General features: G+C 35.1%; 1 long non-coding RNA gene across 1 annotated transcript; it reads left to right on the plus strand.

Annotated features, from left to right (window-relative positions):
• Positions 1-280: 280 nt before the first annotated feature.
• Positions 281-4,707, plus strand: LOC134239224 (uncharacterized). The gene is made up of 3 exons (XR_009986182.1): positions 281-320; positions 4,311-4,406; positions 4,610-4,707. It is a non-coding gene; the product is annotated as an uncharacterized LOC134239224 (long non-coding RNA).
• The last annotated feature ends 11,802 nt before the right edge of the window (positions 4,708-16,509 follow it).

Below are 16,509 nucleotides of genomic sequence, written 5' to 3' on the forward strand. Positions count from 1 at the left end.
AAAACAAGAAAAAGATATACTTAACATGATAAGGTATCAGACCAAAAGATATGCACACAATACATATTACAATATAGTGTGTAAAATATATAATCTATAAGAAGTTAAAAGCATTAGGAATGCAGAAAAATGATGGCATATCAAAAATAAAATGCGAATATTGCACTGTCTAATTGCTAAATTATATTCGGCAATCAGCTTAGGCGGCATTTATTTTTATGAAATATTATATCCGCAATATAAAACTACACTGTATTTATTAAATCAGTAAATTTTCTTTTACAGAACACCTCGTTTAAAAATTTCAGAGGGGATGCGAGGTAAGATCGCTTTCGAAAAAAATTCAATTCATATATGAAAGATGCTACGTATTTCGAGATAACTATTTAATGGACCATAAATTGCAAATATTTTTTTCTGTTTGAATACTGTACTTTAAAAACTTTCATTCAAACCACCAGATATTTATCAAACAATAAACACATGATAAGTTAATTTTTTCTTCAATTATATGTACAAGAACTGCATTTATTTCTTATCTCTTCGTCCTTAAATAGACATGAACATTGTAAATTGTTTTTATGATTGATGGATTAATTGATTGATGTTTAACGCCCCTGTCGTAAAACACATGGAGTTAGAATTTTTCAGTATCATTTCAATCTTTATGAAAAGTCGCTGATTGATATGAGTAATTTTTGAGTCACGTTTACGTCACACCGGCCGGTCTGCGCCCTCACGGCGATCGCACAGCGTCTATAAAAAGGGGGTAATCGCATTGGAGTCTCTTACAGCGCCGTGACAACGCGGCGAGATCTCCACTAAACGCGGTAGGGTCACGTATGGTGATCTAGAACGCCAGAGGACGGTAATCACTTTGGGCATGCACAAAGTACGCGCCGTGTGATTGCAGTCTGATAAGAAAGCAGTGGAAAAGTAGTATAATCGCCGTAGCAGCGTGTTGAGATCTCCAACAACGCAGTGGGAGCTCCGTGTGAACGACGTTAATGCACCAGTCACACATTCACGGATCAACTCCACGGTTCTACTACGGAATATTTTCCACGGTTGACACCGGAAAATCTAATTATCGTTAATTGATACGGAGTTAATACGGATGCACTACGGAATGGATACGGATTGTTACGTACTTACAAGAATAGGGTAGAAAAAAGATTAATTAAGTGCCTGTTTGAAACGGTTTGCTTCGGTAAAATACGGTTTTAATACGGAAACAATACGACTTAATACGGAGTGACAAGTGCCAAGTCGACTGCGCTACGGATGAATACAGTTTGCTGCGGTGTAGGTAAGGATTAATACGGATAAAATCGGTCTTTTACGGGACGCCACGATTCACTACGGGGCTTCTCGGACAATCACGATTATTATACAGTCCGTGGAATCCGTGCACCAGTTCAGTTCTTTTCCAAACTCTAATAAAGATACCACCCAAAAAAGATCTTGTAAACGAGTAATTGCAAAAAGTAAAAACCAGGCGGTGGATGAAACTTGTATAACGCAAGCAAGCGAGGATGCTCCGGAAAACAACACAGGGTATCTCATTCTCATGATGTTTTGAAGGCACACGCAGGCTGAAACTATGACGTGCACAGTTCCGGGCTCCTGATTCATCACTGATAGTAAACATCTGAATCGATTTGCAAGAATACCAAACACATTTTCAACAACTCTTCTACTTCTAGATAACCGATAGTTGAAAATCCTCTCGTCATAAGAAAGACCTCGTCTAGAGAAAGGTTTCATAAGCCGGGTCCTCATACCAAAAGCATCGTCTGCGATAATATAGTAGCCAATGGGTTTATCATCACCGGGAAAAGGGGTCGCTGTTGGCAGTCCCATTAATCCTCTTTCAATGGCTTGTTTAAGATCACTCTGGTTCCAAATCTGGGCGTCCGAAAATCCACCTTGAGCGCCAATATTAATCCATCGGAACTTGTAGTCAGCGTCAACTAGAACCATCAGAACAATAGAGTGGTAACCTTAATAGTTATAATACAACGATCCTCCATTTTTTGGACACCTAATGGGTACATGTTTTCCGTCGAGAGCACCTAGTGTGTGGGGGAACTGCCACTTAGCCTCAAACTGTTCTGCTATGGCTTTCCACTGTTCAGGTTCCGTGGGTGTCAAGAGAATATGTCTTCTGAATAAACAGACACTATGGCCTCGCATACCTCTCTTACTATACCACAGATTGTATTGTGGGCAACTCTGAAACCATACATCAGTGTGTGGTAGCTGTCCCCCGTAGCTAGGTACCTCAGAGTAATTGCTAGTCTCAAACCAGGGTCAATAGATTTCCTGTACCAAGTGTTGCGCTTGTTAATCTTTGGAGTAACCATGTGTAACAGTTCTTGAAACATAAGAGGGTCCACGCGTACAAAATTCCTATATGCAGATGGATCTTCTGCATACATCTCGGACATTAAGGCTTCATACTGGCCATGGATAGGTCTTCGGAGAAGTCAATCTCTCGTCCACCATCTCCGCTGCCTTCGATCACGTCTCTGGTCTTAGATGGCCTGAATCATTGCCCTGGCATTTTGTGAAATGTCAATGTCTAGTTCTAGCATTTCCAAAGCAAGCATCAGTTGTTGATTATTCATGTTTGATAAAAATTTTGCTACTGATGGTCAGACACACAGTTTTTATAGGGTTTATAAATGTCAGCTGAATGACTGACATGAAAAATGATAAGCATGGCAAGCATGGCAACGCTTCATATCCTAGAATTTTGCCATGTGCCTTCGTACTCCGTACAGTGTCGCTATAAAACGTATAAAAACGTAATAAATCTTAAGATTCCTTTGTTATTCGTAATAAAACGTAATTGGCCCGTGTCGCACCGTAAAAAGATCTTGGCAAACTCTTCTTATCCGTAGTAAATACGTACTAGAACCGTATAATCACGTAGCTCTCCGTATCAAATCGAAACAATCCTTGACAAATTGATACATACGAATTACTACGGATTTATACGGAGTTAAAACGGACTTCTACGTTCTAAAACGGTTTAGTAAGTTTTACTAAGGAAGTACTACGGTGGTTTCATCCGTAGTGGAATTTTGAACATGTTCAAAAATTGTCGCAGCTATACAAGTATTGCTACGTTTGGATACGATAACAGACGGAAAAGCCACGGGTCAATACATATCGCCACGAATGATGCCGGATCGCTTCCGTAGCTAACCCGGCATTTAATCCGTGAATGTGTGACTGGGGCATAAGACGCACATGATCGCAGCATGAACACAGTGATAGTAGACTTCGCTTCTACGGAGACCTCACGGAGAAGTCACGGAGTCCTTGGAGATGACACTGCGTTTCTATCGCGCTTTTACGGCGCTTGTAATGAGATTAATCGTCTATTTTTATTTAGTTTATTTTTTGTGAGTGCGATTATACAACGACAGCATGGGGGTGTCCCTGCGATCTTTGGCGTGTTTACAATGCGCTTTCATAGTGTTGTTAGACCGTTGTCAGCCAGCTCACAAAACAAGAGCAATAGTCTCATATTTGATCAGCAATAATTCTAAAGTAGCATTTAAGTAAAATGGGGAAGAGAAAATTACACCAGAACTCTGTTCTTTCAATGGAGTTGCGGTGAAATTACTTAAATTTTGTAGCATCTTTTCAGTGTGTTTACTATTCTTTTACAGTGTGTTTATTTTTTTCTACATTCATAATGAAATCAAAGAAAATATAAAAACGCATCTGGATCGATTAAATGGAAAAAAGGATCTTAATACTAAAACTATTAATAATGATTTAGTACTAAGTTATTCAAATGGATCATTTTTAAAAGACAAAGAAGTCTTTTCATCACTTAACTTGAATCTTTAATAAAAAATGTTTTACGCTCTCTCTGAATATATATCCATGGGTGAAGGACGCATTGTGAACGAGTTCATCGTAAAGAGAACGCCGTGAACGCGAGGTGAATCTACTAGCACGTCGTGAAAACTCCTTGAAGCGCAGTCAATTGCAAAGTGATCTCCATGGGAACGCAGTTACTGTAGCACGTCGTAGAAACGCGTCGATCGCCGTAGGGACGCCGTGTCATCTTCACTTTGTAAAAAATTTACAGAAATTTGTGAAATTTTCCTGCGATTCCATGGCGATTTAAAGAATTTAAGACGTAATGACTCCGTGTGAACGCAGGTCGGTGTGACAGGGCCTTAATGTAACCAAAATGTGACACCATTCACGTGCGAAACACCACAGTGATTATTTCATAGGAATAATTACAGATAAATTATTTATGTTGATTATATTTTCTTTTCCAGAACCGTTGCGTGACGAAGAATGGCGAACACTAAACCTGTTCGTTGCTACTCAAGCGTTTGTTAAAAAATACAAAATGTTTCTGCGACAAGTGTTTGGTACGTTTGTTCCTTGCAGTCATATTTACAATATATAATCAAGAATATTTCAATATTGATTTCAAAATTTAATATCTGATACAAATATGTCTTCAAAATGAATTAAGAAAAAAATGAATAAATAAATTATTTATTTATACTGTGTATCAGAATTAATTTTATTTTCGAATGTTGCAGGTCAAACTTTCAGTTTTCTTTTTCAGAATTGTCTGGGGAATATGAAAACATTGACAGTATCATATGGATCCATGAATCAAATCACCCAGTCAACAAAACGGAAGTAGTCTTCGAATCGCTACAAACTTGGCGCCAAATGTTCAATCGGAAGGCCTCTGTTGATATCATTTGTGCTGCGTTGTCCAAAGCTGGGTGTAAAAAGCAAGTCGTTCAGATGGTTTATGATAAACATAAAGAAATAGTGGATTCTCGTGTAAAACCACCTGCTTTGAGGAGATCGCAGAGTTGTGCGGAAGGTTGTCTGTTAGAGAACGTAGGACCTATAGCGGGAAAATCTGTTGTAGAGATGTCTGCTTATATATAACTAGAACAATGCTTCCTCTGACACGGAGATTTGAATTTTACAATAAATAAAAGTAAACCGCAACTGGTATTAAACTCAGTTGTCTGTTCACTAAATTTTCCTGACTTGCTACATAATTATGTAAATTATCTAAATTTCTTTTTGTCTACTTTGTCTAGTGGAACTAGGCTTATTGTCTGTTTTCTTTTTAAAAATATTTTGCTTTTCATTTAGCAGGATAGTAATTGCAACCAGCAGTATATGTGACCACAACAGTGGAATACAGAATTAAGTTTGGTAAATTTATCGTCATGAGTTTAAGTGCTTTTTTGTACTCGGAAGATATTGATGATGGTTCATGTACATGTAGCACTGGGATATTAATTGTAAACTTTAGCAACAAACATTGTGGTCCCTAGTAATATTCCTGTAATATCCAAAAATGCTATTAATACAAACCTTTGATGCATTTCTTAATTAAAGCTAGGTAATCACTCTACCCGATTAAATGTATGAAATATCATCAAAAATCACAAAGATGTTCCACCCAATTGCAATATATCTCTTCACTACAAAACAAAATTATAAAAATATTGATTATAAACAGATCTGACACCTACATTTTATTATTTTTAAATGTGCTGTGATCATTATTAGAATATTATTATTTTATTATAAATAGCATTTGTAACACAGGTGTTTATGATAGAAGACTCAATCAAACAACTGACTCGCATATAAAATTGCAACTGACACAGATTTATATATAAGAATACATTTATATATTCTTCGATTTACTTGACTTGTGCAAGGAGGGCTTCAATTGTAATTATATAAAAAAAACTGACTCAACTGAGATAATTTTTTCATGGCATTTGACATATACTTTTCTACTTGTTTTGATCGTCCAATCTATTACCTGAATATTGGACCAACGTTAAAGTTGTTTGTTTTGTGTGAACATTACTCCATTGTAAAAACAGCGTCGTACAAATGGGAAAAACCATATTACCTATGATGGAAAATACAATGAAATTGAAGTGTACAATGTATATGTGAAGACTTTTTCCTTAGAAATTGACGAAATCTTAATCATAAGTTCAACGACTAAATCGTAGAGGAACTTTTATAGCCGAGCCCACAAAATGATACCGAGCTATCATTAGTCACTGTTATAACGACAAAGTCCATGGCATGCTTTGGTATGAGAAACCCCAAATGTCAGAGCGTAAAGTAAAGGGTGTTTAATGACTCTGTGAAAATTTCATTAAATGTTATTTAGTAGTGTACGAGAAGTTAAACGCATACAGAGATGGGTACCCCCATTTATGAAAAAGGTTTGAATTCGCTTTTCTTTGGGAAACCCAAATACATGGACATCTGTCAGATAAAAATGACAAGAAGATGCACAATATAACTTTGTTGTGAGAGTTTCTTCAAAGTAGATTCAGTGAGGCTAGTCAAGTTGTGGATAATGGATGTGAGAGGTACTGGGATCGATACCCGGATTCTCCACCAATTATCCTAACCGGTCCAACACCAAAACTTTCTAAACCTCGGACACTGGAGTATTTGAAAGGGGCAGAGTCCAGGATGACATTGGGCAGATCATGTTTTCTTTGTAAGCCGGAATCTTTGGCTGTGCAAGTGAGAGGACACACCAAGCGGAAGAACTCTGACTTATCCTTGAGCTTGGACGGAGTGACGCAAGTCAATTTTAATTTATGCGAATGACTCTTGAGCATTAAAATTCCACCTCCACTATACGAGGACCTTTCCAGACCAGAGCGTCTCACAGGTTTACAGGAGTGGCATTCTTATCCGACCTGTATAAAATGCATCCAGAGACAAAATCTAGATAACAACTAGCTCTTTATTATAATATCTGTTTTTAATATTTATAATTACAATAGATCATTTCAAACATTATACTTAACATTATGATATAACTTAGCAATTATAATATTAAATGTTTTAACTTGTAAATAAATTTTACAAAATTAACTTTGCAAGTACATGTATTATAAAAACGCGCAAGTCTACAAAATTATCTTACCTGTATAAATTGCTATGAGAGTCAGTTACATTGTCTGTCCGCGCTGCTTTTTTTAAATTCCTTTATCCATACATCCCCATATTTGTTATTCCTTCAAAAATTGCAATGATGACCCTTACATGACCTTATTCTGTTTCTCAACACTCTTTATTTTCCTACATGTGATGCGTTTTTTTTTAAAAAAAATCTTTCTTTTACATAACCTTTAAATTCTGTCTGTCCTTGTAATTTATTCTGACAATTTACCTTTGATCTCATCAATACCATTGGTTACTCCTTCATGAGATATATGATAACGAATAATATTCAAGCTCAAAAGTCCATTCAACAATTTTGGAGTAGAGGAAACAGGGAAATCTAAAACATCAGAGACGTGATCAGGTACCATGGAGAAGTGAGCACCCTCTGCCTACCGGTCACACTAATCGTGTGCTCCTTCTTATGATCGGGAAACAACGAATAAATCCATTGACAATTCAGTGTGTAAATATTGGTGTAACAATTAATATGAAAAACATCTCTCAGCATTAGACTTGATGATAAAATGTATTAGCTGAAGAGGTCACTGTATCGACCATAGAAATTACGAAATGATGACTTTAAATGAGACTGTTTATATTCTTGTTTTATCCACATGTTTGTAAATAACTTACCTCGTTTAAGATATTTTTCATACGTAGAGCATGCTCTAGCGTATTGAATCAACTGAGAGATATAAACCCCGTATGCAGGTGAAGATATATTACTGAATAAGTAAGGGAATTCGAGTAACCAAATATATCTTTTGATAATTACATTTAAAACAAACGCATGACAATAAATCATTTTCTTAGATTCATGCAGGAGAAAAGGACAAACATTTGTGACGAGCGTCATGCTTGCTTTTATCACCAGAGCTCGAATCATGTTATCTCTCTCAATCAAATACACAGAATATCTTTCAATCTTATTTCTATATACTATGTATAAGCGTATGAGACCAACAGACAGACACACGTACCATCACTATATGCTAACACAAGCTGAAATACATAAAAAATGGAAAACGGCTGCTCTTTAAGAAGGATACTTTAAAGCTGTAATAGTCACTGCAATGCGTGTAACAAATCGATTAAATCTGGAACCAGAATCAATACTGAACAACTGTAAGGTAAGGAATAGAGACAAATTGTATAAATAAGCGAGTTAAGAGCCATTCTCTGTAATGATTTGAAATTTTATATAGGAGCTGTGGCACGCATAGTCTCAGAATTTCTCCAAACTCTCTATGATAAAAGTCATTGATACCCTAAACTAAAATCAGACAAAAATTGGTTGCTATGTTTTATAGTTACCATGGCAACATGTCTTAAAGTTCGAAAAATGGCATTTTTTAACATGTTTAGAGCCCCATACTTAACATTTGCGGCAAAGCAAACAATTGGCAATGACTGTTTCCAAAAGTTGAAGGTCAGATGTTTCAAATGCATGATAAACATGTTTGGTAAATCAACTATTACATACGTTACTATGGTAACAAAGTATTCAAAAGTAAAAAAAATATTCATTAAATTTCATAAAGTCATAAACGTAAAAATAAAAAGCAATTATAGGATGAAATGTGACCAAATAATAGAAAAAAGAGCCGTGAAACATATACCAAGAACAAAATATGATATTTCATTTTGGTTGGCAATGGTTGCCAAGGTTTTTATACCACAGAGAGCCTTCAATGTAACACTCTGTATGTTTAAATCTGATCCTATCTTTTAAAAAAGCACATTTCCTCATAACTAATGATCAATTTTTAAAGATGTTGGTGTGCTCCTAGTTTTCCCATTTGAAAAAATTCAGATTAGATTCTTTAAATAGAGCGTTGCTATGGAAATAAGCAGAAAATATATGCTTAAAAACCTGAAAAATATTTTCTTTCCTTGGATACGTACCCTTAAATGTAGATTCCCAAAACTTTTATGATTGATATTTATTAACAGCTAACCCGACTTTTAATTTTGACTATCATCCAACCTCTAAGTGGATGCAAAAAGTTGGCACACAGGGATTAATATTGATATAAAGTTCACAAAATCGAACATTTTCCCTTCTTGGTAACCATAGCAACGGTGTTGTTTTCTTTATCAAATTTTATCAATATATGATATTCAACTTCAGTTCTAACAGATAAGTACTATTCAAGTTGAGTCCTTTAATTTGTTTCTTGATTAATTGGCAATTTAATTCTTAATGCAGCGAAAAATAATTCACTTTTAAGCACTGGTTGTTTGTTTCCATGGTAACACTGCAAAGTAGCAATTATACCCAATTTTTCTTATGGTTTTGGTGTTGCAAGGTCCTAAGGATGCATTTTTGCCACTCTTGAATTTTCATGTTTTTCCTCTAGTCAGTAGCATTAACCTAATCCTAGTTACTGGTTTTGTATGCTTACACTGTGTTACCATGGCAACCATAAAAGTTATTTATAGAATAATATTGCTTATACTTATATACTTAAGGTCAAACATTTTCATTGTTTTTCTTAAGCCGCTGATTGAGTTTGAGCATGTAACACCTACCATTAGTGAATACGGAGTGTTTTTTAGCATATTTCAGCATTTTAAATGTATTCCAAATGTACCCTTGGTTACCACTTACTTCGAGATATATTCTAAACAGTTTCTTTACAGTATAAGTGACATCAAGGTGTCATGTTTTTGTGAGAATGGTTTGTTTGCTTTTTCTAGTTTTTATTAAGCCACAGTCAAGATTTAAAACGGCTAAAAATCTCGGTTTTTCAAACTTTTCTGGCTGTTGCCATAGCAACCGAGACACATAGCAACGAAATTTTGTTTGATATTTGTTTCTGGTGTCAAGTACTAAGCATGGGTGAAGTTTCATCAAAATCGGTGACCATGCGTTGCAACGAAGTTTAAGTGGTTACAGAGAATGGCTATTAATTACAGTCTATTAGAGAAAAGTATAGTTTTCAAAAGGGAATTGCTACCTAGGTTAAAGGTTTATCTGACGGCTTCTATATATTCAACTGCTCATTTTTAGCCGGACTTATTGCTCAAAGAGAAATTGCCGGCTTATGTCATCCTGTTCAAGGCAGGAAGTCAATCCCATAGTCGCCATTTTAAAGTTACGTGCAAAAATATAGTTCTTACTCTCAACCGCTTTTGAGATAATACAAATGCTAAATAAAGCAACAAAAATAAAACGAAGTTTTATCTATATAAATAAACATTAGTAGTAATGACTTTGAAACTTCAGTCCTAAGTCAAAAAACATCATTCAGTTCATTAGCGTAATGATCTTTGATAATCACTGTTATCGTAGTTTTCTACACATACGAGGAAAAGCAGGAGAGGGAACCAGACTGGCCTGTTTGTTCATACTACCAATAGTCCTCTGCGTCTCCACACACAGAGAGTTTTGGTACAAACGAACTCTGGCGGAAGTTTGCTGTTTCTTTACATTCAGCTGCGGTACCAGATTAATTCTGATTCTGGCAAAATCGGACCGTGGTATTAGGATTGAGAAACTCATTGTCAGTGCCTTATCATTTATATTGATAGCTTTAAAATAATTTTTTCATCAGAATATTATGGTGTCCGGATAGGGCCATTTGCGTTAGCGCGACATCACGTTCAGATTAACGAGACATCGCGCTAACACACAACACGCCGTCGCGCTAACGCAACTTTGCACAACGCGCCGTCGCACTAACACACAACACGCCGTCTCGCTAACACAACTTTGCACAACACGCTGTCGCGCTAACACAACTTTGCACAACGCGCCGTCACGCTTACACACAACACGCTGTGTGCTAACATAACTTTGCACAACATGCCGTCGCTCTTACGCAACTTTGCAAGTTGTGTTGTGCGTTAGCAACGGCGTGTTGTGCAAAGTTTTGTTAGCGCGACGGCGCGTTGTGTGTTAGCGCGACAGCGAGTTCTGCAAAGTTGTGATAGCGCGACGGCGCGTTTATCTGAACGCGATGTCGCGCTAACGCAAATGGCCCTTTCCGGACACCATAGAATATAAACGTGATTCATGTAAGAAATTCATTCTACTCTGTAAATGAGCCCGGCTCTCTGTACCTCTTCACTTCAGTGTAATTAGTATCATCGGTATAGACGGATGCATGCTACACAGTGCTCACTCAGTGGCTACAAAAAATAACTGTGAACTTTTTTTTTAATGCAGGAGACTGATACCGAAAAAACTTACTACAGTTGCACAGGACAATGCAGTAGACAAACAAATACAAGTACACGTAACTACATGTAAAATAAAATATGAACAAATGTTATGTAAGATAACCAGCATGACCACGTGTTGTCATTACATGTCGATATCCGTGAAATTAAAACAGTCAGATGTATGGGCAGCGGAAAGGGCAAAAATTACCATTAAATGAGAAATCAAACAGTTATTTTAATTTCAATGAGCAGAAAAAAACTTAACAGATGATATAAAATGCATAATCACGTGACCTTTTCACAAAACAAATATGTATTAAGGCAAAACCAACGGCTGCGTACGTAGCAAACAAATCCGAAAGCAAACGAAGGATCATCTTTGCAGAACTAACGTACATAAAAATACGACAAACGAAAAAAACAAGCAAACAAACAGACATGTCTTTCGTCGCCGAGTGGTTGTAAAAGGAAAAAATGTATGCAAATTTGTCACGCCAGGAGTAAAATAACAATTTACAGTTTACTATAATTGTACAGTCAGTTCATTAGAAACAAAGCATATACAGGTTAATATTTAAAAAATGAAGTCACTGAATCAATGCAAGAAATACGAGACTCGGGCATGTTGATATCGGAGACAGGAAATTTATTTGACATATGGTATTTTAAGAGTCGTGTTCGGCTTTAACGAATACGAAATGGGAAAGGATGTTATTACATGTATGTTATTTTTGAAGGAAGAAATAATCAGGGAATCAAAATTTTAATAGTGTTAAGTAACTTGGAAAATATAACATTACTGTACATGTCCTTGAATCAAAGATATTAAATAAAATCATAGTTTGAATGGTGAGGTTAATTGACGAATTTTTATCTGTTAATAAAACATTTTAACAGAAAAGCAACATGTATGCAAATAAGGAAATGTGATTGACTGTATGTTGTTTAACGTCCATCTTAATAATGTTTCACTCATATGGAGACGCCACCACTTTACATTATAGAGCTGCAAATTTTGTACTATACTCGGCACTCTGGGTCATTCAGGAGAGAAGGATCTTTTTGTGTCAGCACCTTCTGCGACACGGGACCTCGATATAAGTCTCATTCGAAGGACAAGTCTCCATGTCCCACACTGGGATTCAAACCAGAGAGGTAAGGACCAACTCCTTACTTCGAGATTCTAGAGAAGACGCTCTAACCACTGCGCTACGCGGGCGACTGTAGGTAATGTACTTTGTCTGTTTTTTTTTTCAAATTAAATCCAGCAAAAAAATTTGCATAAAATGGCAACCAGAAGTTGAAAGGTTATTCCCTATACCCTTTTGACAATTCGAATGGCGAACCGCAGGCTGTCTCTCGGTTCCCTATTCAAATGACCGTTAATGTCCCAATATTTTATTTTAAAAAAAACTTGAATAACGCATTATAAGACGTGTTAAAGAAGCAAAGCAAAAGATAAAAAGAAGAGTGCGGACCCAACACCAATGTAGGTAGCCTGACTAAAATGAAGACAATGGAAATAATACACAGGTATCACTTATAAGATAACCTTATGCAAGAGTCCGACTAACAACCTGCATCCCATATCTGGACTTCATATATATACAGGACAGAGATAAAAAAAAAATACAAGTTACAAGACTGGAAAACTCTTTAGCTAGCTCGGTAAAAATTACAAAAACACATATAATAATAAACTTTTATTAGTATTTATGCATAAGGGTGCATTGTCCGAGGGGCTAGCTAACATCCTGGATCCCATATTTTCACGACCTTCTTATTTTGGCAGGGGAGTAGTCTGGAAGAGACCGTTCGACTCTCAAAAGTAATCGGTGTTACAGGACCGGGAACCTGTTCAGCTCGTCCGGTCAAAATTGGAAGAAAAAAAACGTATAATACTTTTAGTATGACTTTAGCTAAATACGAGGGCTGTTCAATAAAAAAATGTCCTGAACTGTATGACAAACAATACAGATATCATATGACATTAAGCTTGACTTTATCTCATTACTAGCATTGAATTTCTTTGAATTTATAACAGTTTATGTGACCACTTTTCATCACATAGTTTCATTGTGAGAAGCTGGAAAACAAGGGCTATTCGAGACACTGCATTATAAACTCATGGTAAAGAATAAGTAAACTAGAGTGAAAATAAACGCTTCATGAAAGCTGCTGTTAACTTGTTAAAAATCCCAAAGAAATTTTCACTGAAATATGTGACATTTACAGCAAGCAATGCCCGTTTTATAGACAAATGAGCAGGTGGATTACAATGATTAAAAATTATATAATGGGCTTCAAAAATGGGCATCGTTCTTGCCAACAAAAAATACAACAACCTTTGTACTGTTTGCCAAATATCAATAAATAATATTTGATGAAGTATGATTGACTATAAGCCACATAGCAAATTAAATAGACATCATTTCGGGAGTATTCTACACTGTTTATAAGAAACGTCTGACGGTAAAAATGCCTAATACTCAAAGGTCACCCTATATTTTGAAAAATGAATGAAAACGACAACATGCACGAATGTCTTAACAATTACTTAAAAATATCAGTAATTGTAGTTATCCACGTTTGTTTGATTTTCAATTAGATAATGGAACTTGAATCTATTGCTTAAAACCTTCAAAACAAAATTTACCATAAGATCCACTTGACGAAAACAGCGAAGGTCTGACAAGAGCAAAGAATTACAAGAGCACGTAGACAAATTTATATGCAATCTTCTTAAATATTAGTGGTATTGTTGTTCAAATTCGTATTCGGTGATACATTTTTATTTCTGGAGGAGGCTAGAAAACAATTTTTTCACAAAAATAGAAAGGTTTATTAGGGGAAGGACCCAGAATCAGGAATCCACTACATTAAATTTCTTCATCACAGCGACCAAACCCGCACTCCCTGAAGAGTAAAGGGGTTTTAGGGATAAACAGAAAGTTAATGTTTTTTCACATTAACAATATTCGCCAGATCTTTGACCTTTTGACCTCTTTCTATTTCCAAAAAATTGAAAAAAAAATCACCTTTCAGAAGGGAGAAACAAGTCCAGGAAATCATTGGATCCGCCATCTTCCAGTATACCAAGGGTCATACTCAAAAAGGAGTTCTAAATACAATCAGAAATTGGATCATGTGTTTTGATTAAAAGAGATAAATAAGTGAAAACATGAAGTCTAAATTTTTTGAAAAGCGTCTTTTGATTCTTTTCGAGCACCGAGAACATTATTTATTGAACAGTCCTCGTAGGTTCCCGGTCTTGTAACTTTTTTTATCGCTTTCCTGTAGAAATGAGAAGGTCTAGATATGGGATGCAGATTGTAAGTCGGGCTCTGGCAGAAGGTTTTCTTATTAGTGATATGCTATCCATTGTCTTCATTTTAGTCAGGCTATACATGAAGCTACATTGGTTTGGGGTCCCCAATCTTCTTTTTTAAGTGATGTCTTTGCTTTGCTTCTTTAATACGTTTTATAATGCGTTATTCAAGTTCTTTTTTTCTTTTTTTAAATTATTAGTTTGAATTGGGAACCAGGTGTCAGCCTCCGGTTCGCCATTCGAAAAGTCAATAGGGTAAAGGGGATAACATTCCAACTTCTGATTGCCGTTTAAAATGTCGTTTTAAAAATATGCTTTGAATAAATGTATTAATGCATATATTATGCATTTAACAAATATAAGCCTATTTCAGAAGTTTTCATCAATCAATGTCCCTCGATATCAGGGTGTATTTAAAAAAAATAATATTAGGCGCTTGTCTTTCAATACAGAATCCCCCCTAACATTGCCAGAGATGAGCAATTTCTTATTTAGCAATACACGTAATTTATTTTCATTGCTTAGATGTTTTTGTTTTGAATAGATATATGTACATGTATTTCTTAATAGTTGCAGTGGGTTTTTTTTATTAAAAAGAAAGATTTTAGTATGTACAATGTCTATATTATATAACAAAGTTGTTTTATTTAAGTAAAGTTATTCTAACATACCAATAACTGTAATCCATCCGTGTTTCCTTGTACACAGCGAATAAAAATGCAATGTTAGTTAAAGGTAACCTTCATTACACAATAGTGCAAGATCGATACAAGAGGAAATAAAAATATAACTTAGCGAGTGTAAGTACTTGTTTAGTATATTTTACTGTATACATTTATAGATATATGTTTATAATCAATTTGTTTTATAATTGCCTTGCATCTTTCCCTTTTTTTTTATTTTCCCTGCATTTCATTGTTTTATTTCTATTTCATATCCATACCAACCCTTTAATTGATACATCGAATTGGAATTTGCACGTGTTTATACATGTATATTTCTCCTTAAAAAGACATGCTAGTAGAACCTTTTTTTTTCAAAATATTTACTCAACCGGGCCGTTTTTCATATTTTGTGAGTGGCGGTGTGGAGGGGGGTATAATTCGACTTTATATTTTAATTTTTAGACTGTTTGCACACTCAGTATTTAAATAAAATACCTAAACAATCTTCTTTAACACAGAAATACCTGGTTCTTATTTAAAATGAGGCATTTAAGGTACTTGTTTACTCAGAAGGAAAAAAAAAATCTACTGATGATAATTTAAACTCGTCTATTAAATCAGCAAGACACACGTATGTATTGACAAAATCTACTTTAAAACATGTAGGTCAATGACCTACTTTTTTTGCTATTAGCCAATGAAATTTAAGCATGAATTCGCCATTGTAGATATGGATTTTTTAAGGTTACTTCAATCTTTTACTATAATTTTTCTTGCGGGCATGTAAGTGAAACATTCTACCATATCAATTTATAAATTAATGTGTTATCTTAAAAATAACAACAAAATTATTACAAAAATCAATCACGATTTTATTTTCTGTAACCCGAATTTCCTCTGTTTCATGACATTTTATGCATGTAAATAAGCCTGATTTCATTCAAATATTCTAAAAATTTGACTGATGATAACTCTTATTGGTTGTTTCATACATACAGAGAACATCTTATAAGAAATAAAAATTAATCACAAAGTGGGTGTCAATGATCAAAATTTTGAGATATTTTGTTACAAATAACCTGAATTTTCTCCGTTTCATGACATTTTCTGCATATAAATAAACCTTTGTCATTCAAATATTCTAAAAATTTGACTGATGGTAACTCTTATTGGATGTTGTATACAAACAGAGAACATCTTATAAGAAATAAAAATTAATCACAAAGTGGGTGTCAATGGTCAAAATTTTGAGATATTTTGTTACCAATAACCTGAATTTCCTCCATTTCATGACATTTCATGCATATAAATATACCTGTTTTCATTCAAATATTCTAAAAATTTGAC

This window comes from Saccostrea cucullata, unplaced genomic scaffold (genome assembly GCF_032062105.1).
Source record: "Saccostrea cucullata isolate Sc308-1 unplaced genomic scaffold, CSIRO_AGI_Scuc_v1 ctg2364, whole genome shotgun sequence".
Lineage (NCBI taxonomy): Eukaryota > Metazoa > Mollusca > Bivalvia > Ostreida > Ostreidae > Saccostrea > Saccostrea cuccullata.